General features: G+C 33.7%; 1 protein-coding gene across 1 annotated transcript in view; it reads left to right on the forward strand.

Moving 5' to 3' along the window:
* The window catches only part of LOC147069465 (GAS2-like protein pickled eggs), a 375,836-nt gene that overhangs the window by 308,623 nt on the left and 40,625 nt on the right, over positions 1 to 26,588 (forward strand). The window lies entirely within an intron of this gene.

Consider the following 26,588-nt stretch of genomic DNA (forward strand, 5'->3'; position numbering starts at 1 on the left):
TACAATATCTACCTCTGGCGAAGGGTGGATGTAGGCTGTTAAGATCCGATATAAATAGTGCACATCAATTCTTCTCAGTCATTTGTTTTCGTTGAACTAAGAATACAAATTGCACATGGTGTTGGTTAGTTTTTAAAATTCAATTAAATCCTGCCTAAGCCATACCATAATAATTTAGGTACCTATGCTATGGCCGATCCGACAAAACTAGTGCACACTTTTTCAGTCATACGTTGAATTAATAATACATATCACAGATTGTGTTGGTTAGTTTTTTTAAAATTCATTGAGCCCTGCCTAATCCAATTCATAATAAATAGACCAATATTTTTGAGCATTATCTAGTATGACTTGGTTTACGCAGGGTTTAATTGAATTTTAAATATGTACTAACTAACACTAATTCCAACGAAAACAATAAGTATGAATGAAAAAGTGTGCACAATTTTGTCGTATCGCCAAAGTACACCAAAACTGTTATGGTTTGGCTTAGGCAGGGTTTTATTGATTTTTAAAAACTAACCAACACCATCTGCAATTTGTAGTGTTAGTTCAATGACAGCAAATACGTATGAATAACAATGTTCAGTGTACACTTTTAATGTCGGTTCTTAACCGCCTACCCCCACCCGTCGTCACTGATATTTACCAATAATATTTGAAGTATAGTCGTGTCATTGTTTCAAAAAGCCCTAAAATTCTAAATATTATTTTTTAGCAACAGTATCATATTATTTATACACACATAAATTAAAAACACGTCAGTGAAATATATAACTAGGTACTAGAAAAAACCTTTTTTCAAAAAATATGACGCCCTGCGGGACAAAAACCCGCGTACAGTGGATTAGCGTCAATGTGCTCTACCAACTAAGCTATGTGCGTCCTATCTCATTAAAAAACACAATATAGAATATATTATTTCTCGCGTTCATACCTTTATGTAGCAATCGATCGATATGTTTTACACAATATATAAGTATGGGTATGGAATGAACCTACAAATGCATTAATTGAATATAACTATAATCTATAATGACCCACATTGAAATGTAGGTAGAAAGGTTTTTGTAGGATATTCATGATATGTATTCGTGTTTACAAAAAAAATAAAAATTATTCGGCATACTCAGATCTCTAGCAGCAGCGTCGTTTACGAAGGTTTTTTATTTGTCACACACTGTGTCTATAAGTAAGTCAATGTTTAGAACCGCCTAGACATGGTGGCGACAAGTTTCAAACAATACGCATCGAGATAATAATCATCGCGGTAAGTTCAGCGGCTTTCGAATCAGATAAGGGTAGATTTAGGGTGGTCTACGGGGTGCAGGCTTACCAGACGGGGGTTGGGGGCGCGAGTCGGGCTGTTCAGACACGCACCCCGTGAGTTTCACGGCCGCAGCGGATCGATAGGACCGTCTGGGCGGGTGGGGGAGGGATGCAGACTGACTCGTAGTACAATATAATGTAGCTATATCCTGTTGGGTTACTCTGGCAATAAAATTTACTGTGTTTAAATTGCAACAGTTGTTTCGTTACATTTTTGAAACAAATGAATGTCGACTACGTAGTTTTAAATTAGTTATCAGTATCTATTTATATCAGTGGCGAAGGGTGACTTTTTGAAATAGGTAGGCTGTGGGAGTAACCATGCATGAAATAAGAAAATAACCCAATATTACTACTGATGAATAGGTACGCTAAAACGAAGAAATTTCAAAAGCTTAATTGGTTTGTTATAATTAGTTCATAAAAATAAGCAATTAGTTTGAATTACTTATGTATTTTCCTAAACATTTATAAACGTAACATACGCTCAAAATATATTACCTATAATCTATGAAAATATCCGTTGTTGTATATATATTATGTTCCATAACAATTTATAATTTAACCCGTAAAACTAGACATTTTAAAATACTTCTATATTTAAAACACAGACTTAGGTAGGTACAATATCAGATATCTAAATTGTCTAATGAGTGAACTAATAAATAAATAAAAATCACGAGATAAATTATTTTATATTTTTAACAACAATCAATACATATTTATGTGATTGAATCCAATAGAAATTATTTTTTAAATTATCTTCTTATTAATTATTTTAAATTATAAATGTGCTCTCGCGACGTAAGCGCTAACGAAACAGCTTGAACATTTGTATGCGGGACGCTAGACAATTTGAAATATTGAGAAAAAAACTTCATATTGAAAAACCCGTCGATTCACGCGAAAATAATCCTATACAATATGTGAAGCGAAATGCGGTGTTCTATTTTTTTTAAACTTTCGAGAGATGCCATAGATGGTGCTTATTGAAATATGGGACAAGATCGTAAAATTATGACAATTATACGATAGATGTCTTTGGGCATATTATTATTTGTGATTATATAAATACGTCAAATGAAAATAAAAATTATTATTCTTAAGAAGGCAGGCTTTAAATAATCGCCTACTATGGAGTCGTCGCCACTGATTTATATACCTCGCCGTCCAGGAACCGAACTATAGTATCTCAAATAAATGCAGTTTTGCTTTAATTGGGCATAAGTATACATTTATAATCATAGTTTTAGATTATTAAGAACATACTTCAGTGAAACGGCAAATAATTTTCAACTATAGGTACGACGAAATTTTGGACTCGCTGGCAATCGGAGAGCGAACGTCGAGCTGTGAACACGTCAATTTGTTTCGTGATGGCGACGGGGGTATTAATTATTCTTAAATCGTGTAAAGATGACTAAAAAATGTTACCCATTTACTTGAAAAAGAAAACATGTCAATGAATATATTATTATTGTTACTAATAAAACAATAAACAGAACATTAAATGGACGCATGTTGGATTTATATGACAAATTATATTTCGTTCGGCACAATTACTATTTCAATTTTGTTGGGTTCAGTAAATATATTTGCATTTTAGCAGCACATAACTTATACACTAAATTTAATAGGCAATACAGTAAAAAGTAATGTAGAAATAATATTCAATTCATTTTGAAAATCGTAAAAGAGTGTGGTTCTTATACCGAAAATTCCAGTATTTTGGATTTTTAAAACCGGTATTTCGATATTGATATATACTGGAATTCCGGTTTTGAAATACCGGTATTGCAATCCCTAGGTACAACATGCTGAGCAAGTAGAAAAGCAATCTAAACCCTTTTATCCGCAATCTTTTCACACTCGTTTTACATAGTAATTAAAAACCTACACCGCGTTAACTTTTACATTCAGTTAAAAGGCACACGCCCGCCCGTCTGAATATGCATCAAACCAACACCTCTCAAAGCTTTCCGACCGTCTATAAAGCTTTAAGCTCTGGGGCTTCAAACAGCTTTGACGCGTAAAAAGAAACTCCGAAGCAAAACTGAAAGCTTTCGTATAATACTCGCTATCTGTAACTATCATTTCGTAGTTGAAGTAGAGACATCTGATTTGAGAAATATGTAGCTTTAACAAAAATTTGTTTTTAGCTTAATTTTCGGATAACAAAACTATTTTAAAAGATTCTACAGAAATCAGTAAGTATCTTATTATAATTTTATAGCCGAAAACGGGATTTTAAGAAGTATTTTCATTTCTTCTTACTGTCGAACAAGAGCTTCTTGTCCACGTGTGAAAACTGTGAACTAACAATCCCATCCAGTGCAGCTAATCGCACTTCCGTTATCAAATGAGGAATGTCCCCAAATTTATCATTTAATTTTACGCTCCCGTGGTGTACGTTTCTATCAATTTACGTAATTTAAAGCTTTTTGTAATAAAAATATGTCTACAATGATCAGGAGTGATGTTAGAATTATTATTAGTAAACTTTTGGTTTATTGCGTAGAAGAAAAGGAGTCGCATCTTAAAAGAGAGTCTATTAATTATTTAAACACGCCTCTAGCACGCCACGCACGCCATGACATGTACGTCACTGAGAAGTCTGCTATATGCGCCTACTGCGACTTCCTGTTATCGCCGATTTCTTGTTGTCGGACAGTATTTCCGTTAATCAATTAATAAGTGCTATATTTAAAAAACACCTCTTGCTGCTGTTAAAATATAGCACGTATTGCAACAGTTGCAACCAACTTATTGTAATTGTTACAATAAATGATAATACTTTGATACAAACCTACCCTAAGTTTAATAATATTTATCACTCGTATCACTCGTATCACTCGTATCACTGTTCAGGTCCAAAATGCTGTCCATCAAAACGAAATTCCGGGTGTATAACGTAGTCATAAAACCGATCGTCATGTATGGATGTGAAACGTGGGGTTTAACGGAAAAACAAGAAAAGGCGCTCCAAGTGTTTGAAAACAGAATCCTCCGGAGAATACTTGGACCCGTCAATGAGAACCATCGGTGGCGCATCCGCACAAACGCTGAGCTCTTCGACCGATACCAACCTAGAATCACTAATATTCTGAGGTCAAGAAGGCTCAGATGGGCGGGCCACGTTGTACGATCTGAAAGATCTAGAACTCTCTATAGGATTTACAAAGGCACACCAGCTGGCACTCGACCTCTTGGCCGCCCTCGACGAAGATGGGCGGACAACATTCAAAGGGATGCGGAAAGGCTGGGGATAGTCAACTGGGAAGAGAAAGCGCTGGACAGAGATGCCTGGAGAAACGTTGTGCAGTCGGCCATGGACCTGAACGGCCCCTAGCGCGAGTTTAATAATAATAATAATCACTTTAGCGTCGATAAGTATAGAATAGACCCACTGGAACGGTTACAGTTACGGCTCGCTAATGAGTTCCCGCCCTTAAATGAGCGTCACTGCATAAACCGAGAGCAGTTTTCAGTATTCGCCGTATGACGCATTCTTGACACGTGTTTAAGTTTATCTCGTATTCTTCAGCACACGATATCGGTTGCCTGTTACTCCTTACCCGTTAGGTATTTCAGTTCCCATTAATTCTGTATTCTCTGGTGGTCAGGAACACGAACTACTTATCAATACATAACAAAGTAAATCATATATATCGTGAAATGGGGTAAGATTATGCCAAAGTTACTTTCAAGACTTCTTGCACCTAATTATTGCTTTTAACCTATTTGACATTTACCATACATGATTATTGTTTCTCAAGAAACTGCTTATTGCATTTTTTATAATATGAAATTTAGCCGTTAGGTATTTCAGTTCCCTTTATTTCTGAGTTCCCTGGCAATATGCCACTTCTGTTTATTTATTTAAAAGATACACATTCATATTATAATATGTCTGTATGCTTTAAAAATGCACAGATTTTATATGCAGCGGTGCCATAATAATATTTATATAGTATAAAATAGTGTTTAGCATTAATTGCATATTTAAGACTTTAAGTATGTGTCGACGTAAACAACTGTTTAGTGTCTGGTTTCCTCCCTTGACATCAATAATTATAATAATTAAACCATAAATTTCCTTTATTACCTTGTATATTGTCATATTGTTAACCCATTACTCACCTGTTTCAATTCTCGCTGCGACATTGTATAAAACTTTCATCCCTCCGCATCCCCCAGCAATAACAACACTACCTGTTCGGCAAAACAAATGAATAATGCATTACCGAAGTTCGTTGCCATTTGTTTCCCAAGAATTTTCCTCCCCTAATAGACAATTTATTTATTCTAGTTCGTTTTTCTTTAATTACACGAATGGTTTTTCCACCCTGACATTTCAGCGACTATAACTATCGTCTACCATCATTTAATGTAACTGTAACATTATCTTATTATTGAAAACGTTAATATTGGCTGGTTTAGCTTATTTTAAAATTTGAATTACAGTATGAGTTAAGAGTGGATGTTTTGAGTGGATCAAAGTTTTTCAGTCATACTTATTTGTTTTCATTGAACAAATAATACACATCGCAGATAGTACTAGTTAGTTTTTAAAAATCAATTAAACCCTGCCTAAACCAAACCATAATAATTTAGGTATGGTATGGGCGATTCAACAAAAATAGTGCACAGTTTTTCAGTCATACTTATTTGTTTTCGTTGAATTAATTGAATACATATTATTGCAGATGGTGTGCAAACAATAACATTATTAATAGACAACGCTCTCAGTACGGTAGCTAGCAAGTAAATTCGCTCATAGCGACATTCGCACATGTGTAAAAATTTCGCAATTTTCAATATCACGCATCGGGAATTTATAGCAATATCACCTTTATTGTAATGGCGTTAGAACAGTGTTTCTAGTGTCAATGTTCATTTGAGCGAACGATATTGATATTAAAATATGAATTATGCCATTCGGCAGACCCGACAAAAAGCATCGGGAATTTATAGCAATATCACCTTTATTGTGATGGCGTTAGAACAGATTATGCCATTCGGCAGACCCGACAAAAAAGTGACTGTCATTTTTTCCCCAGATGCTTCGTCTATATTAAAGTCATTATGTGCAAACCATAGGAGGTAAATAGACGATTATTTTTCGACTGTTATCTATTATGGCTTGGTTTACGCATTGTTTAATTGAATTTTAAGTAGGCATGTACTAACCAACACTATCTGCAATTTGTAGTCTTAGTTAAATTACAACAAATACGTATGATTGACAAGATTTAGTGTGCACGTTTTATGTCGGTTATTATCCGCCTACTTCCACCCTATCCCTATCACAATAGTCTACCGTCATTGAAATGTAAGTGTAACATTATATATTAAAAGCATTAATAATTTTATTGGCAGGTTTAGCTTATTTAAAGCAACGGACTATTCTATAAATTCCCAGCGGATTCAAAATGTCATAGCATAATATGACGTTTACTACTTATATAATAAGACGATGTTGATATCAATGTGGATTACTTTTTCAGATAAAGTTGGTGGGTAGAATGAGAACTACTTGTTAGTTTCATTGCAATTAGATTTGACTTAGATTAATGGGTAAAACCACCGCCATCTTTAGATTAATAAAGCCTGAGCACAACTTTTAGCACAATCAACGAGTGGTCCACTTTTCAGCTGTCAAAATCAGATCCCAGATTGCTTGACATATTGATTCGCCCTTTCTCGTTGCAAATTGAATTATAAAAAATTCTCAAATCAAATATATTAACTATCAGTGATATTAATAAATAATATAAATAAAATAAATAAAGAAACCTTTTTATTTCTTACAGTCTAAAAGTAAATGACAGTGAATTGCCTATATCTAATGTTTATATAACCTATAATTATATCTGTTATGTATATATATATCTATGATTTTTTATATTTTTGTATAATACATATACCTATATATATTAAGATTTTTATTTTGTATATAATACTGATAAATAATGTTTATTGTATGTATGTATGTATTGTTTGGTTTGTAAGAACCCCTCTTCGGGTGAAGGTAAATAATATACATCCCTGTTATTCATCAGCTGTCAAAGTCAGACTAGTCCTTTACACAAAAACCGGTGGTGATATCGATTTCCAAAAAATGTATTGAACTTTGCATTACATTTGTAGAAGGTGTGTTAATGCTAGTGTATTATTTATCATGTAACTTATCTATTCAAATCAAACCATTCCCTGTGTGAACACTACATACGCGTCAGTATGAGCACTCTAATATAGAAAAATGCCAAGCAATGACAGTTCACGCATCGACAATAACGGGAGGGGCGAAACAAGTAGGACCAGTCGTTGTGAATGTTTCGGCTTTCTACTTGAGTCGGCAATGGTGAAACACATTAGCGCGAAACCAGTGAGTATGTCCCATTGGACAAAAAATATTATTTTTACATTATACTTCAATACATTATTTCATTAGAACGTGCTCTACAATGAGCCCGAAACGTCGAGGAAAGAATGAGAAATAGGGTAAGTCGTGCATGGATGATTCAAGATTCGGGTTATGTGAGAGATATGAGTTATTAGGGTACTACCATTTTCTCTCAATTCCTACTAATTGGAATTAGTACTTGATAAATTCAGGCATGGGTTCGCAATATATTATTTCTAAAGGAAACTACCCTCACACCCTCGTTTAGTGTCTTTTCAAGATTATAATACCACAGATTTATACCGTTTACCCCCACCTTATACGTATACTCAATAGAATTCCACAGTTTTATACCGCTTAATACTAAAGAATACTTTTCAACCCCACCTACTCAAGTTTTCCCTGCTTCGAGTGAATTTTCCTGCAGTGGCGCGCCGTAATATATAAAAGGTACGTTGCAATACAAGCTTTATCTTGGATTTAATCCAGGAGAATCTTTAGGGCAACAACCATATTATGGTCTTCCTAGAATATGAACGAATGTAGTTTCTGCTAACTAGTTAACACGGAAACACGTTTTCGTTATTTTTTAGCAGTAAGAATTTTCCAAGATAACACTTATATCACTCGGAGAAATTCCGTATACAGGGTAGCTATATTACAACTACTGGTATCACTGATCGGCATTGCATTTTCTTGATTCTAAATGCATTCTATTTGAATCTTTAATTGGATTTTTTTAAATCTAAGTTTGACGTATTAAAAATATGCTGCGTTACTACTCAACGACACTAATTGACAGTTCGCAGTAAATTTTCAAAATCGCTGCATCTCAAGTATCGATTAATGTGATAGTTAGAGATCACCATTTATTTTGTAGTTGCTTGGTATTTTAATTTGTTTTGATGTCCAACTACTAAATTTATTTAATATGGATACATATTAGATTGATAAACACAGAACTGTTTTAATGTTTGTTAATTGTTTCATATATATTTTAATATTACATGATATTATGGCTTTATTATTTTGATAGTTTAATGTATATTGCGGACAAATAATATAGTATGCGAGAAACGATTTTTGATTTGAGAGATTATTTGTGAACTGCTTGATTGAAAGGTTTGATATCGACTAAGCATTATATCTACTACAATGTAATATGCTTGGTTCGAGTGACGTGTACTTAGTTATATTTTATGTTGATCGATGTTACTTTATATAAAATTGGTCGATGACTATTGTAACACCATATCAACAACACAAATTTAATAAACGATATGTCTACACTTTAGTTTAAAACTTATAGAATAAGACACGGTGATATTTCTCGCCCAATTGGGACTATTCAAGAAGCATAAATATTTAGTTGGAAACCGTATTAATTTAAAAGAATTAATTTACTGTCGCACTGGATACTGAGTAGTGAGCAATGTTCCCTGTAAGGTGTGCGCGTGTGCGCTCGCACACCTACCAAAATGTGTCCGTACACATGTTTTCATTTCCCGCATAGTCCTCATACAAAAATATATTGCAAAAGAAAGTTTCCTTTGCTAGATTTTAGTTTTGCCCGAATGCACGAAACCATCACATGCACAAACCTGTACCATATAACACATGTACCTTAAAAATATAAGTTTTAATGAAAAATTGTATGTGTGTGTTTGCGGGGGAGGGGGGGGGGTGTAAATTTACCGCACCGGGTGACGGCCCAGTTACGCCACTGCTCAGATGCGTTAATGATCCGCACACACAATGGAAAAATTAAAGGGAACGTTGGTAGTGAGTAGTATTTCCATGAACCTGTGTCTTTGCATATTGCTCCAATTCCATCAATTACCTTTGGTTGATATTAATAAGACGGTACTTCAGTGAAACGGCAAATAATTTTCAATTATAGGTGCGACGAAATTTCGGATTCGCTGCCAATCAGAGAGCGAAAGTCGACCTGTGAACACGTCAATTTGTTTTGTGATGGCGTCGGGGGAATTAATTCTTAAATCGTGTAAAATGACTAAAAAACGTTACCCATTTACTTGAAAAAGAAAACATGTCAATGAATATATTATTATTATTACTAATAGAATAATAAACAGAACATTAAATGGACGCATGTTGAATTTTTATGACAAATTATGTTTTGTTCTGCACGCGCGTTTGCACAATCTTCGCATCGCGTAGTCACGATTGTTTTAGACCGTGCCCCAGCTGAAGTAAGTATAGCCTTAATATTATTTATCAGACAATTCGCACGCCATTGGTATTAAGGCACGCCCGGATCCCTTAATTATTAACGATGTTCGCTCAAGTGTACGAAAATGAGAGTGCTGTATTAAATTTATCTCTCAAGTTGGAGCTTTTGTCACGTGACATTTTGAATTTTCACCTTTTCGTTTTATATTAAAGATGTCAGGAAGGTTTATCTGTTGTTATACGCTGTTGAATAGTCTGACGTTGACATTAAGGGTCGTAAAACGGTTACCTCCGCGAAACTCGCGCATTGTCTATGTATTGAGGGTGTGTTAGTGTGCCGCCATTGTCATTATCAGCTGGGGCCGATAATCTAAAATGAATGTCTCACTATATCCTACTTTATTTTGGTTTACCTCTTCTTACTTGTATACAATCTCAGCAGTGGCGTCTTTTCTTGAAACGTGAGGTTCTTCAAAAAGTTACTTCTTTTTCAGTATATTTTTAACAGTTTCAGATTTTTTAACGTAAAAAAATCTAGCATCACAAGCATATTGTTGTATTTTTACCACGTTTTTCTTAGCTCGTATTCTTGTTTGTCCGGTGGTTGTTTATCCAGTACAAATCTTGCAATCGATTTTTAACTAACTTCCCGACTAGCTAGACATTTGAAACTTTTAGAATATATTAGAACACGATGCCAATGCATTCTCCTAATTTATTTTCCATTAGCCATCTTTAAGTAGAATTGAATTCATTTTCAGATAATTCTGTTTTGTATGAAAAGTTATTTCGGAAGAAATCCGTAATTCAATCCACTATTATTGGTTGCTAAGGGGATGGTCTCAGCAACTAAATTATTAATATATACGTGCGTTACTATGGAAATAAAAATGACATTTCAGTATTCTATAGTAAGTTGTTTGTTTGTTTATTGCAAAATAGCAAAAAAATGATTTGTTGACAATTGCCTAATTCGTCCTAAATTATTAATACATAGAATTGTCAAGTTTATATGATTCAACAGAAAATTTAAAAACGTGGTATATAAAAAGGTCTTTTTATCTTGTAATTATTCAACACTCAGTAGCGCCTTATAGTATGGAATATATATTTTTTAAATGGCGTTATGACCTGTCCTAATATACAAACAAGAATAATACATGGTCAGAGCAAACTTAGTATTGATATCCACCGCATTTGTTTGTATATAATTTTGGATGCACTTCATCTATTTTATAATATTAAATGTGCAGATATTAACTAAGATTAACCCTGGAATCAGCATTTGTTGTAAATGGATGGTAAAGGAATGACATATTCTTCTGGCATTGCGGCCACGATGAAATCACTTTGGAATGGTGTTAATTTCATTTGAAAGTAACAATACCAACACGCTAAATGAGTCGCCTATACTTTCAGAAGAATCTGACACCATTCTACTTATACTGGAACCAAAATATTCACATTATAAGAAGAATATAGCTAGATATAACTTTATATACTGGTTTTCATTGGTAGGGTTAGCGGTAGAGTAGGAACTATCCTTTTCACGTTCTAAGTCTACCAGTGAAAACTTATTGAGAAGAGTACTGTGTTATTATAGATTATAGTAAGATCGCACGGTAGTGAAATGTGCAACTATATATTTTCAATTCGCTGACATGCAGGATATGCAGGATATTATTATTTTTTTCTATTGGTCAAAGATAGCCGCTATAAACTAACGTACATATTTTTATAAATACCTCCACTTGCAGAATATTAATTATTCTGTAGTAAAACAGAGAAAGGGGGTGAAGGACTAAAGATTTACTTCGAACTGTAAAGTCAATGAGAAATAAACGCAAAGTGGGACGAATAACAGATGGGTTTTCTAAATTCTAAGCACGGTGAGTTTTTCTACTTTAGGTGTAATAAATAAACTTTGCGTCTATAGAAGTAAAACTAAATTATGTAAATTTGATTTGTCGAAACTTTATCTGGAAGGCTAATTTAATTCCCTTGTGAAAAGCATGATCCTGGACACTCTTTAAGCATTGTAGATAATCTATTTATATAATTTTGAAGGCTTATTATCCTCTATATTTAGTTTAAACATTTGATGACTGCATAAAGTATTTTTATTACATATCAAAGACATGGTCAAAGACATAGATTTTAATCAGTATTTTTAGAGTTATCTTCAAATGTGTTAATCGTGCCCATTTTTTGAATAATAAAATGCCTAATTCTAGTCAAATTTATCAGAGATTATCAATATAATTTTTTATCGTAAATATTTCACTATAATAATGTCAACATAAATTTTACCAATGGTTTAATAAATGCGTTTAAAAATTAATAAATATAAAAAATCTTAACACCACTGCACATGGATGTACTGAAATATGACTATATTCTAAAACATTAGATCGAGAGGTTTAAAAGAATACTATTTTATGTAATAAAAATACTTTATGCAATATAAAGAATAATAAATCTTCAAAATTATATAAATAGATTATCTACAACGTTGGAGGAATGTCCAGGATCATGCATTGAAAATACAATAAAAGTTCCATTTTTACCTACGTACCCCCTTAATAATATAAGTTGTATTAGTTTTTTTTCCGTCACCCACGTTCGGTCTAATAATAGGTTGACCGCATTTTCCCCCAAATTGAATTAAATAATAGTCTTCGGATAATTGAATTAGCCCTAAAAGGCATTAATTCGCCGACCCAGTCGATTGGAAAGGTTACATGAAAGATAAATCCAGTTACCTCACGAACCTCGTGTGAAACCCTACGATGGAATTAACAGAATTGGATGTTTTCCCCCAAATCCTTGTAATATAATAAAATAATTTTTCAAAGGGCCAAACGTCAGTAAATATAAAGATGTTAACTAGGTGACCAAAAGTAACCGGTTCTCGCTTATAATCAACAGAATATATTGAAAAAAACACCAACGTGAAAGTAAAATGTGATAATTTCAATTTTACAATGTGAATGATCCAAATGATTTTTTTAAATGTATGATTATGCAAATGTGGCAGTAGAGATAGATAAAGAGAGTAATAATAATAATAATAATAAAAAACAAACATTTTTATATAATAAAATAAAGTTTCAAAAACAAAAAATCGATGTCTGTACTTATGTACACGCGTTACAAGTAATACTTCTTTGGTGTAATAAAACAATAACAAAACTCATGATAAACTAGATTCTTTGACTAGCTCTGAATTATCTTGTTAAATTACACACTCAAGAAAAAGAACCGCTTATTGGAGCGCCGTTGGTTTATTTCTATACACTTTAACTTATATTACTAAATTGTATAATGGTTTCTCGTTGTTTTTATTTTTAAAGTACACAAATGTCACTCTGACGTTTAATCGTTTGTTTGTGTAAGGAATTGCAAATGGCCGACAATAATAAATTCGGCAACGGAACAATTCTAAACTACAATATTGTACTGTATAATCGTCACGATTGCAGTATCATACTGTGGCGTAAAGGTAGAGCGTTCAAATATTCGTATATAACGTTCAAATCGTTGCGAATAAATTATGTGTTACATGTCACACGCCAAAAATACACTCTGATCTGATTTCCCGAACGCGCCAAAAGAAGTATAACTTCAAAAATGCATCATTGAAAATGTGTATACCCCTCGCTAATGTTGCTCGATAGACTTGACTTGATGAAACAGTAAAGTTCTCACCCAGAATAGCTCATGGCTGGGACCACGTAGGTAATTATAGACATGTGCATATAAATTTATATTCTTTTATACGCCAGGATTGGAAACCTTCCCCTGTGATAGCAGCTAAAAATGTTTACAAAAAATACATCGCTGTGCGCACGTTAGGCTAAAATATCTACAGCCTCAGGACACGCCGTAGTATGATGACACTGGTTTTAACATTGTGTTTATTTTTTAAAATACGTGGGTAATCGTATGGATGTGTTGTATAGTGAAATGTTCCAAATAACTTGCAGCGTTTTGTTGATTGAATTACTGCCGTAGTTATGTGTCCGTCTGGATGGGCAAGCAGACAATCATATCTACAGATAGAAATCGTTGGCAAATTATATTATTTTTTATAAAATATTAATATTGAAATAAATGTTAATAGGCAAGTAAATAATATTGTTACTAAGAAGGTAGGCTTTAAATCAGGGGTAGTCAACCTGGTCCCACTAGTGGGCGTTCCAGCTTTCATGGTAGGCGGTAGGGGTTTTAAAAACATTTTCATTAGGTTTTCATAAAATTTCCCGTGACAATTTAAATTTCAGAAAATATACTATTTATAATAAAAATAATATCCAAATATGTGGAAAATGATATTCAGTTTATTGATACCTTTCTTTTCCTCGTATGGATTCAAGGTTTATTGCTGTTAATCATATTAAACTTAGCGAAAGTCTGACATAAAGTATTTGGTAAGTAATTATTATTATATGCTTTAACTTGTCTTGCTGAACTCTGCTTTATAATTTTTATAAAGTAAAGTTACTTTCCTATCCAAATTACCATTTCTGTGAAACTCGTGGTTACTACTAACAGAGATACAAAAGTGGGCGGTAGGTATAAAAAGGTTGACTACCCCTGCTTTAAATATAGTCTAGTATGGAGTCTTTGTCACTGATTGATACAATACCTAAGCGGTGTGATGTAAATGTAATATTGCGAACAACAATTAACTATCCAAAATGACATGAATTCCGCATTATTGAAATAGCTAAGAGCCCGTAATAGTATTTATTTATCATGTATAAACTTAGTTAATCGTATCAATAGCCAGTGGCGTTACAAAACGGGGTTATTAATGCACGCGATCAATCCCAGCAGGTGATCTTTATGTAAGCTAATACAAAATTAAATGGCAAATTTATGTTATAATAAGTAATGCACTTTATCAGTTGAATCGCGACAATGCGCCGTAGTATCGAATCCATTGTTCTACAGATTTGCGGGTCAGTGAGTCAAGCTATTATCTGGGACCAGCGATCTTCAACCGGAGGTCGTGGCCCGAATTATGTAGGGTAGGTACATTAGCGCTTTGTAAATCCCGGAAAATACATACTAACGACAGTGTTGTAAGATAGATATAGTTTGACCTAGTTTTTACTTTTTTATAACCTAATGAGTCCACCAGGTACCTATACTGTGGTAAATATTGAATCCATTGGAGTTCATGCGCCTACCATAGAGCACAGGCTCTTGATAGATTTTTGATGCCTGCGTTGAAGGGCATAAGACAGCAGCTCTGTTAAATTAACTTAAATTAACCGGGATAATTTGACGAGATTATCCCGATTTAACGATGGGTTCCGAAGTCTCAGCAGTTTTTTATTTTTTCCCGATTTATAATGTTATAGGTATAAATAATTAATAAATCATTAGATTCTTTTTAATTAATAAGTGTCAGTAAATGAATATTTTGCGCTAGTCATCTATCATCAGCTGTCAATGACAAAATAATTAAGTGATTCGCTTGAACGGTGTTGCCACTTAAATAATAAATAAATATGTACTGGGAATACTTTATCCGTTCGAGTATTAAAAATTAAAGCACTACGATGATTGATGAAGTATCCCGCGAATTATTTAAGGTTTATAATTATTGTCTATTAATTCATATTGTGCTGTTTGTACAGTTTCACCAATTTTGACAATTTCATTTTTCTTTTAAATTAATTATCGGGGAATCAAAATTTAAAAGCTGGTAATAATAATTATAATATCGTGCCGCGAAGTGATGTCACTAACTAGCAATTAAACAACTTACTGTCATTTTCAAGTTATGTATGTTCAATATGTAGAATGTTACATTCTCAAATCTTGTGAATTATTCGTTGAATAAAAGAAATGGTTTATTAAAAATTGTTAGCAAGTGTTATATAACAAAATATTTGGCGAGAGCCAGGCGTCGGTTAGTAATTAAGGTAATTAATGATTCCTTGATTTAAAACACAACAACCGATATCAAAAATAACGCAATTTGATAATCATTTCATGTAGGACTTACTAGTTTAAATTATCGTAATTAAGTAGGAGGCCCGTAGCTTAATTGGTTTAAAGCATATTAGCGCGAGACCAGTGGATATACGGGTTCAAATCACGTCGGGCGACGTATTTTGAGGTATACCTGAGGTATTTTCAAGTTATGTATGTTCAATATATGATCAAATGCTACATTCTCAAAATCTTGTGAATTATTCATTGAATAAAAGACATTGTTTATTATAAACTGTAAAGGTTAAATAATATAAGTTTAATATATATTTTACTCATTCATTATTTGATTCTATTGGATGTATTATGTCGGTTGATCTATTAAAATTATCTTAATTAAATAAGAGGTCCGTAGCTTAATTGGTTAAAGCATATTGGTGCGATACCAGTGGATATACGGTTCAAATCCCGTCGGGCGTCGTATTTTCTTCAAATGTGATTTTTTCTAGTGGGTAGGTATATATCTGAGGTGTTTTCATGTTATGTATGTAATTTTTTTATCTGTGCATCTAATCATAGCAATTAGCAATATTTCGTTTTAGTGTATTTTGACATGGCGTATGTTCCTCTATAACTGCAAATTAGGGATTCATTGCAGTATCACTATTTCAAAAGTGTAGATTTAGTCCAGGCTCCCATAGACTTTTCGTATACATAATATGCGTAACGCATTCTGACGATAATTGATATAGGTTCGAGGGGACACAAAGATATATAATATCGATGTTGCCAGGAAATATTAGTGGTCATTTTTTTTTTTTATTGAGGTAGTATAAAGAACTGAAGCAGTTTGAACACTTGCTCATTTGTGTATGTTGTTGCTTTTTTTCATTTAAATAATTGTATACTTAGTGTAGTTATCGGTGTTTGATTTACTCACCTACCTATACATGCAACCCACACTGTTTCTAGGTTAACCATTTTACTAAAACTAATGTCATATTTATAGATGTGGTATAGCAAATCAAATTGAATGATTATATACACATACTACAAAATTAGGCAATCGAATCCAAGAATCGATAATTTTGAACACATTGTACTACTGACAATTTTCATTTTTTCCAAAGAACCGTCCTGCGACCGTGCTGATGGCATGGTAAAAATTATCGCATTTGCAATCGATTCGTGCTTCGGTCTTACTTTTTTTGAAGAACTCTGAACAGTTTTTGTTTCGTTTTTTTTATTACCTCAGTAAAAAAAATGACCACAAATATTTCCTGACAACATCGATATTATATATTTTTGTGACCCCTAGAACCTATATCAATTCTCAGAATGCATTCCGCATATCGTCACTAATTCGGCAGAAGACACTAATTCGAAAAAATGACATATTGAGTTAGTTATACCAAAATGTTCCTTATTTCAAACTTTACCGTCTGAAAATCTTCTTAATAAATAAACAGTCTTTATTTTAAAGTCATCGTTTTTTACGATTACTTAATAAACTCACATAATATACCATTTCAAACATTTTAACAACTTCAAAGTCAAATTACTCAAAACTAGTATTCTCCAGTTAGTGTGTTCTGCCAGAACAGAGACGATATTATGTATACGAAAAGTCTATGGGAACCTGGTCTAATTGTCCATATTATGAAAGACTGTAATATTATTTATTATATATATCTCAAAATGATCCACTTTGCTTTTAAGTATCATAAATATACCCAAGACCGTAAATATAATCGTTCATTTATTTTCTGTCAACCGGCGGGCTTAAGCCGATTCCTTTGAAGTAATTTTCCTAGAATGCAACAAACGCGAATCAATTAATAATTACTTTTGTTTGGTCATGTTTTGCAGATCGATAGCGGTAAACGCCATGTTTATGGCGATCTGTCGTGTCACAAACTGGTCACTTTACCTGTTTTTAGAAAGACAAAATAATAATCTAGCATTGTTTATGGAGTTATGCCCCGCTCTATGTGAACTCGTTTGGGAGGGAGAAGGGATGGATTTATTTACCTTATGCAGATATCTGCAGTGGCGTACTGAAAATGTTAGGCGTGCACTGCAGACTTTTCATAAACAACCACTCACTGTAATATTTACAAAAAATAGTCACACAATATAATATGTACATATTCTAATTACCTACAATTATACACACTGTGTAATTATTTATAATGGGCCAAAACATCGTTTATCACCACAGACCAGCTTAAAAAGATAGAAATATGTAAGCCAGTTGCTCTGGACCTAGATTTTGAACCCGGGCTGTTTTTATTTTATGACCCAATCCAATGGACACAAAGGGCGCCGACCGTTATCAAATTTTGAATGCGCGCTTTGTTTACGTGACAAACTGTAATGCGTTTCAATTCCTATGTTACCAAACTCCATCCAAAGATCCACGCGTTAAGCATTCCTGATCTTTTTGACCATATCCGAACCTAAAAATATCATATGGACCTTCACATGATCCTAAGGAGATCATTATGCGGGAGGTTTGTATTAAATGATTTTTGTTTTTACGAGAAATGCATGTTAACCACTTCCTCAACGCATTAGCTCCATACTCTGGCTCCAAACACACATTGAAACCCAATATGTATATTTGCCACACCTAGGATTCGAACCTGAGATCCACGACGTTGGCAGCGGGTCCATCGTTGTCAGCATAGTTGCATCCATGCCTTTTAATGGATGTCTAATAAAAATAAGCTTAATACATATCGTCACCTCAATACTGCAACTGGATAACTCTGATTTGGTCATTGTTGGGAAAATGAAATTTAAACTTTACTTGATTAACTTAAATCTAGGCTATAATTATTATTTAAAATAAAAATGGAAAATTGTGCTTGTCTAATTGGGAACAATTAAGGGCGGACATGCTCAGCGTAGGTCAAAATGGAGCTTTTATTGCATTTTCAAAGCATGATCCTGGACATTCATTCCTTAAACGTTGTAGATAATCTATTTATATAATTTTATTTAAATAAGCCTTATTATCCTTTATGTTTATTTAAAACATTTGATGACTGCATAAAGTATTTTTATTACATAAAATAGTATTCTTTTAAACCTCTCGCTCAATAATGTTTTAGAATATAGTCATATTTCAGTACATGCATGTGCAGTGGTGTTAAGATTTTTTACATTTATTAATTTTTAAACGCATTTATAAAACCATTAGTATAAGCTATGTCGACATTATTATAGTGAAATATTTACGATAAAAAATTATATTGATAATCTCTGTGATCCCAAATTTGACAAGAATTAGGCATTTTATAATTCAAAAAATGGGCAAGATTAACACATTTGAAGATAACAGTGAAAATCAAGTTTTCTAGTTGTAGTATTAAGGTGACGATATGCATATTATGAACATAATATCTTTGACCAAAATCGCCGAAACTATTGGTCGGTTTTATATCCATTTACCTTGTATTTACGATGCATTTTTTTTAGTTTATCTTTACTTGTTTAATGTAAAATTACCCGCACACCTTTGCTTTATGCAACCGCCTTAGGTGAACTGCAATATGGATCTACTCACTGCAATGCGTCAGATTCAGTTTGTGCAAACATTTAGTCAGAATAATAGTCATTATGCATACAATTTTATTAATGCCCGACATGAAAACATTATTGTGGTCTCCTTGGCATGTTTGATGGAGCTTTCGCCGTCAAATGCGGTGCTCTGGGCTCGAATATGACAGACAATCAATATTATTATCATATCGTAATCTTATAATAAAACCTCTTTTTTACATCGTGAATAGTAATATGTATGTTAAGTTATTTCACTAGACGCAATATGTCATTGTTTTTAAAACTAAATTGCTTCCGGCACGTTTAGTATTTCTGGTCTCGATTTAGACTGGCACTTTATTTCTCTAAGAAATGTTGTCACCTACCCCATAGTGTGTATCAGCACTAACTTGTCACCTATCCCATAGCATTTTTCAATACGAATTTCTTTTAAACAACATTATCGTTAATGCGCCCACTCTTTTTCGTGAGAATGGCCTCTCCAACGAGCCAGACACGTTGACAGTGAAAGCTTCAAATCACTGTATGAAGTGTAATAAAATAAATACTTAGTATGTAGTTATATGTAAATTGTACGTATACATTATGGCCGTGAACATTTACTCAAAAAACAGATAGCAGAATTACACTGAGATCCGGTGACATGAAATAGCAATAGGCTGAATATATCGCTCGGTGAGTGGAGTACCACTAGGCAAATGCTGACATTCAGTGTTCTCCATGGGGCACTAAACGACTACAAGAATAAAGCCCACCAGATAGACGAACTCACAAAGTTCCGTGGCTGTACGTGGCAAAGAATAAATTGGGGCTAATAAGAGTGGAAGGAGCTAGGAGAAGCCGACATACAGTAGCGTATAGACTACGCCTGATGATTATATGATTTTACTGTATTTCATAATAATTAGATGTTTTTAAAATGCGTACAAATTTGTGTCCGGAAACTTGTACGTCGCCGTATCACACTTCACCGTGAAATGTTGCATCGGAAATATATATCCGTGTATTAAAGACCGTCAACCTCTTTGGGTCGTATAGTACTGACATAAAATTCATGTCTAAATAAAACACGGCTCTTGTCGGTTTACACACAGCAAACAAATTTTGAAAATAACCGATAATATACTGGATTATTTGTTAGGTTAGGGTTTTTATTCTTGAATTTATGAATTTTGCCAAAATCAGCTATTAAAATTGAATTAATGTTCATATTGAATGTAATAAAATACGAGACCGTATAGCATACGGTCATCTCTTTCCTATAGAAAGCCCACGGCGAACTGTGCCACGGTGAAATGTTTTACCTACAATTTATATGTAACCGTACAAATTACCGTTCGGTGAAAAGCTCGACGAAGAACGTGTCATTTTTGTTCTCAATGTTATTCTGCAATCTGTCATTTAAATAATTTTGCACGGTCATAATGTATACGTACAACTCTTTATGTAAAAAAACAACGATTTTTCTAGAAAATCCACATCATTTAAGGTGGTGACAAGTTTTGTCTGTACTTTCAAGGATTAGAAGTTTGTAGCCATATTGAAGAGTTGAGAATTTGGGATAAGATCTTCAAAAACCACTTTCTTTTTTTTGTGCTTTATCTCTATGGATTAGAATATAATATTTAACTTTCGCAATTATTTATTGTGTGTTTTACAAATTAACTTAGTCACTCTCTAAGTATTGCGCTGTTGTCAAATCTATGTCACTATTTCCGACTAGTTATCTACTCCTTATCAATAGGAATATATACCGCACAAATAGGTAATAGTTGTTGTGTATCAAACTAAGCTATATCCTTTACAGATAGGAAGATAGTGCAATGTTTTATTAATTGTAGTTAAGTGATGTACAGTTAGTCATAGTTATATCGACTGATACGAATTTTAAACTTTGTCGTAAATTATGATTTTCACTTTTGGCGGATTATAATATACTTACTAAAAATATATCAGAAAATTATAACCTCAAATCATTTCAAATTGTACTGTACCGAATAGGTATTACTGTGGGCGAAAGGAAGATGACGATAAGTCTTACAAATCTAAAAAATAAGCCATAATGCCCAAATTAGAAAAAGGATAAGTCAAATCAACACCTCTGAATTACTAAATTCCATACAGAAACATTGGATTTCTCATACAAAATGGTCTAAAAAGTAATCTTCTTTTGGCTGTCCTGAAAAGTAGTGATTTAAGACTTAACGCCTTCTTCCTTTCTCTCACAGTAAGTATTAATTAATTATTAATCAATTATTTTTATATTATAAAATATGTATATGCGTTTTTTGTATGAATGTATTTTAAAATAAAATCGTTGTTCTTTTTTAAGATCTTTTGTATTATTTAATATGTTTTTGCTATACCCATATTGGCTGAGCGGTTACTGTCATGGGTCCCGGGTTCGAATACCGGATCTGGAAAATTCACATGTTGTTTTTCAAAGGTTGAGCAAATGGCTAATATCTATTTCTCGTAAAAACATAAATCTTTTAATACAACCTCCACTCAGTGGAGGCCCTTATGATTTTCTTAGGATCGGACTTGGTAATATAATAATATATTAGGTATGTTTTTGAGGTGTTTCCAAATTATGTAAGTAAATTTCACACATAATATACATGGAAGATCGCATACAAAATAATCCAAAACTCAATTCTCTTTTGACGGTAGTGGGACAACTGGGCGCCTGGACAAGTGAGCGCCGCATTGTCGAATGAAATAACGTTCATTAATGCAATAAATATAAGTTCGTTACGATTTGATACAGAAAGTAGACCAGGCAGTTTAATAAGTTTCTATCTACTACTTAGTAGTTGTAATTCATTTTGCTCTTAACATAATGTTTTTTATTGCGGATTGATAATTATTATGCCTGACGCTTTATATAAAAGTAAAAGAACTCTTCTCTTGTTGAAACTTCAACACAATGCACAATTAAATCATTATTTACGTCTTCTAATGTACTGATATATAAGAATTAAATATACATATTTTTTAAGTATCTATAATTCACGAACGTCTATTTATTTTCGAATTTCAGTCGATTGCATAGCGCCCAGTTGTCCCGGCGCCGAATCGTCCTAGACTCCTTTTGGCTCTCCTGAAAAATAGGTACCTTCCTCTCGCACACAGAATTAGTCAGGCGTGTCCCTATATTTCATCTGAAGCATGGTATTGTAGGGTACCTACTGTCAGCCATATTTACTCGAGACCTTAATCATGTATCTCTGTTGAATCTTATTTGTAATTAAGCCATATTTAAATTAACTAGAGGTCTTAAACAAGTCATGAGGTATATCAAATTACTTTATAACCAGACGTGTAAATCAATTAAGGAACACTTGGAATTTAATAGCCAAGTTACGAACGTCTGTTGAAGCGGCTTGGAATTTAAAATCAATTCGCAATATTTATCAACTAACCGTGTAAAGTTGCCTTCAATAAATTCGGTATGGATTTATCTCACGGATCCGAACCTCGGCTCGCCAATTAGCGGCATGCTGTTCGTTTCATCTACTACTCGACTACCGTGCCTACGCCGTATCCTTTGTTTGCGGTCGTTATGGTAACAGGGCCGCATTCGGAAGACTTATACTGCGCGCTGAGAATGCGTTTTTAGGTGGGGTGGCAATTTGTGTAAATTATTATTAATGGGCATTATTTTTTCAGTCGTTATTTTAACAGGGTTGCATTTAGAGACTTTGCCAGCATATTGTGGTGCCTATAATATATGTATACTAATAATAAAATTGGAGCTTATGTCTGTTATATATTACTGACACACTACCTAGTAGTTCCTTCCAAACCAACCCGCCCAGCACTACACTCAGTTTTAATCTGGATCTGGAAAAGCATTTGGATGTGCAGCATCCACAGCTGTTTACGCCTGGAAAAGTCTCAAGAGCAGATGCCCAAGACTGATGTCGCCACGCACTCAAGTGTGCTTTGACTGAGTTTACAGAGAATTTCTAGTAACTGGCACACTATTGATGAAACTCAACTGGACTCAGCCTGCGCTGGATCGCCCAAGATGGCGGAAGTTTTGAAAGAGGCCAAGACCCACCAACGGTTGTAAACTCTACCGCAGTATCTGTCTCATCTATAAATGAAACGGCAATGGGCTAGGAATGTCGCGCGGCGAGTTGACAACCGCTGAGAAAAATGCCGTCATACAAGAGGTAGTAAACGATCACAGGGGGGACGCCTTAAAATACGCTGAATCGACGAACTCACAAATTTCGGTGGATGTACGTGGCAGCGAAGAACTAGGGTCCGAGAATAATGAAAGGAGCTTAGGGAGACCTACATCCAGCAGTGAATCGACCCTGGCTGAAACGTCACATTGAAATATTTATTAATGATATTATTAGATAGACATATATTTCTCATTATGACATAATGATATTATGGTCTTATAATAGGATCGACCTGAATAAAAAAATATATCAGGAAATTATAACTTCGAAGCATTTCCGGTTTCGCATAATGGAACGACAATGAAGCTGTAAGTTATAATGTAGCAAATATAAGTATTAATTATTAATCAATTATAATATTAATTGTTTTTACAACATCACCATGCGGTGTAATACTATTAAACTAAGTCGGGTATCATCTGTTGAAACATTTCCATTGAGTTAGAGAGTTAGACAGTAAACAACAATATTCAAATATGGAACGTTAAGATAGCAAGGAAAAAACTTCACATAAACTTAACTTCCATTTAAAAGCAATGACATTTAATATATCCTGAAATTAAACCAAAAGTTTCTGAACGCAAAGCTTACGGTTTCTCACAAAGCCGTGGAAATTCTCTGTACAATTATGTGAAGTCTAATTTAAGGCGGTATATGCGAGATAATAACTAAGTCCTATTCTGCGTTTGGGCAACACGGCTCCTTGTTTTACGATCATCGCCGGATTATAGCGGCAAGTCGATTTATTCGCCTATTCCCATTCAACACGTAAAAATCCAGTATTTGAATAAGCATTGCCAACTTGGTGTTTTTCTTTGCCAGATCTAGAATTTTATGGCGTCAATAATATTATAAAAAATGCAATAAGTAGTTTCTTGAGAAACAATTATCATGTATGGTAAATGTCAAATGGGTTAAAAGCAACAATTAGGTGCAAGAAGTCTTGAAAGTAACTTTGGCATAATCTCACCCCATTTCACGATACATATGATTTACTTCGTTATGTATTGATAAGTATTTCGTGTTACTGACCACCAGGGTATACAGAATTAATGGGAACTGAAATACCTAACGGGTGTGGAGTAACAGGCAACCGATCTCATGTGTGGAAGAATATGGGATAAAATGAAACACGTATCAAGAATACGTAATTCTAATTTTGTCCTTCGTTCAGACAACTGCTCTCTGTTTATGCACTGACACTCATTTAATATCAAGGTTGCAACACACTATTGCACGTCTATAATATATGTTTAATTTTCGTAGCACACTCACACATTCAAAACCCTGCTTGAAAATGTAGTGTATTTGGGTATAGCCTATCTGAATTCTATTTATTAATCTGTTCTGTGCTGACCACACTGCGGAGGTTGGATTTTTTTAACACGTTGTCGTTGTCAGAGGTTTTACCCAACTCTACAACTGACATGTTATTGTCTATGCTCATATTTAGAGCATAGACAATAGCGAGTCGGAAATGCAGCTCAGCCCTTTTCCAAATAATCAAGTTAAAAGAATCAGGATACACCTTTAGACTCAAAAACATATTTTAATATAACTTCATGCTATCTGCGGTGTAATACTACTGTAGCTGCAGAATAATAGCGATCAGATATCTAATGTTTAATGTATCAAATTACTCTGCAGTAATATATTCCCAGCGAATCAATTTCCAGCAAACAACTCTTAGCTAGATCAGCAAGTTGATTGGCAATATTAGATACGGTATATTATTACATCATATCACAGCACATTATATCATTACGGTGTATTAGCCGAATAATCATTTTTCATGGTATCATATTTTCTTACGACTGTAATAATAAATAATATTTCATTTCGCTACTCGATTTAAAACGCTGACTCTATAATTAGTCCAATATGATTATGTACCAGAATTTAATGTTAATGTGTTACTTTTTATTGTATAAATAACGAAGAATAATTTATCTAAATGTCACTCGAATCCAAGTACCTAGCTCGTAACTATCTCAGTAGATTATATGTACTATCATTGTATAATATACTATTTTACCGATACGCTGCTAATAAAACTCACCCCTGCTACATCTTAGACTTCATTATCATCATCCTCAACCCACACATCAAACACCACAGTAGTGACACAACAATACTAATGTATCTGTGCCATATAAACGATATAAAATGCCAACGCGTGTTTTCCTTCAACACTGCCCATACAGTATCATATTATGTCACATACAAAAGCAACCGTCTCAATATAACCTAGTAACTATGACTGACTATAACAGTTGACTAAAAAATAAATAACAACTACTCGCCTTATATTCTGCCTACTGTCAAATAATTAAGTTCACAATCGTGTAGGTATTTATTGATTATTGACGTTATTATTTTATTTACTGACAACAAATATTTTAATGTAGGTATTCCCATCATCAATCAGCATTGGTAGGTATAGAAAAAATATCGAATGATTCGATATCGACAAAAAATATTCTTCGTGTGTGTCAATGTGCATAATTTCAATACAATTTGATTAGTTTCATAAATAAAAACAATGTAATTCATTTAGTATTGAATGTGTTAAACAACTTCCGAGTTTCTCCCAGAGATTGCGGCATTGTTTTTACCTGCAAACTCACAAAACACAGCCGGGCTTATCTATCTTCACCGCGGTGCTGCAAAACACAGTTTCTATATTCTGCTAGAGAAGCCGAAAGGGATTTTTGTAAATCCTTTGTATCATTTTCTTAATTTATCTACCACCCACATCCATATTCATTAGCCTGATAGATAATCAGCTATGTGCTAACCTAAAACATAAAGCCTTCTCCTGGGAAATCGTGGGAAGATATTAATTTGTTGGATAGTATTATTTTTTTCTACTGTTTATTCCTGACGCAATAATAATTACATGTCATTGGAAATAATAAACGGGTGATTGAGAAACTTAATTTTATTCC

This window comes from Rhyacophila brunnea, unplaced genomic scaffold, assembly GCF_057557595.1.
Source record: "Rhyacophila brunnea isolate RB1 unplaced genomic scaffold, BYU_Rbru_1.0 scaffold_23, whole genome shotgun sequence".
In the NCBI taxonomy this organism is placed as follows: Eukaryota; Metazoa; Arthropoda; class Insecta; order Trichoptera; family Rhyacophilidae; genus Rhyacophila; species Rhyacophila brunnea.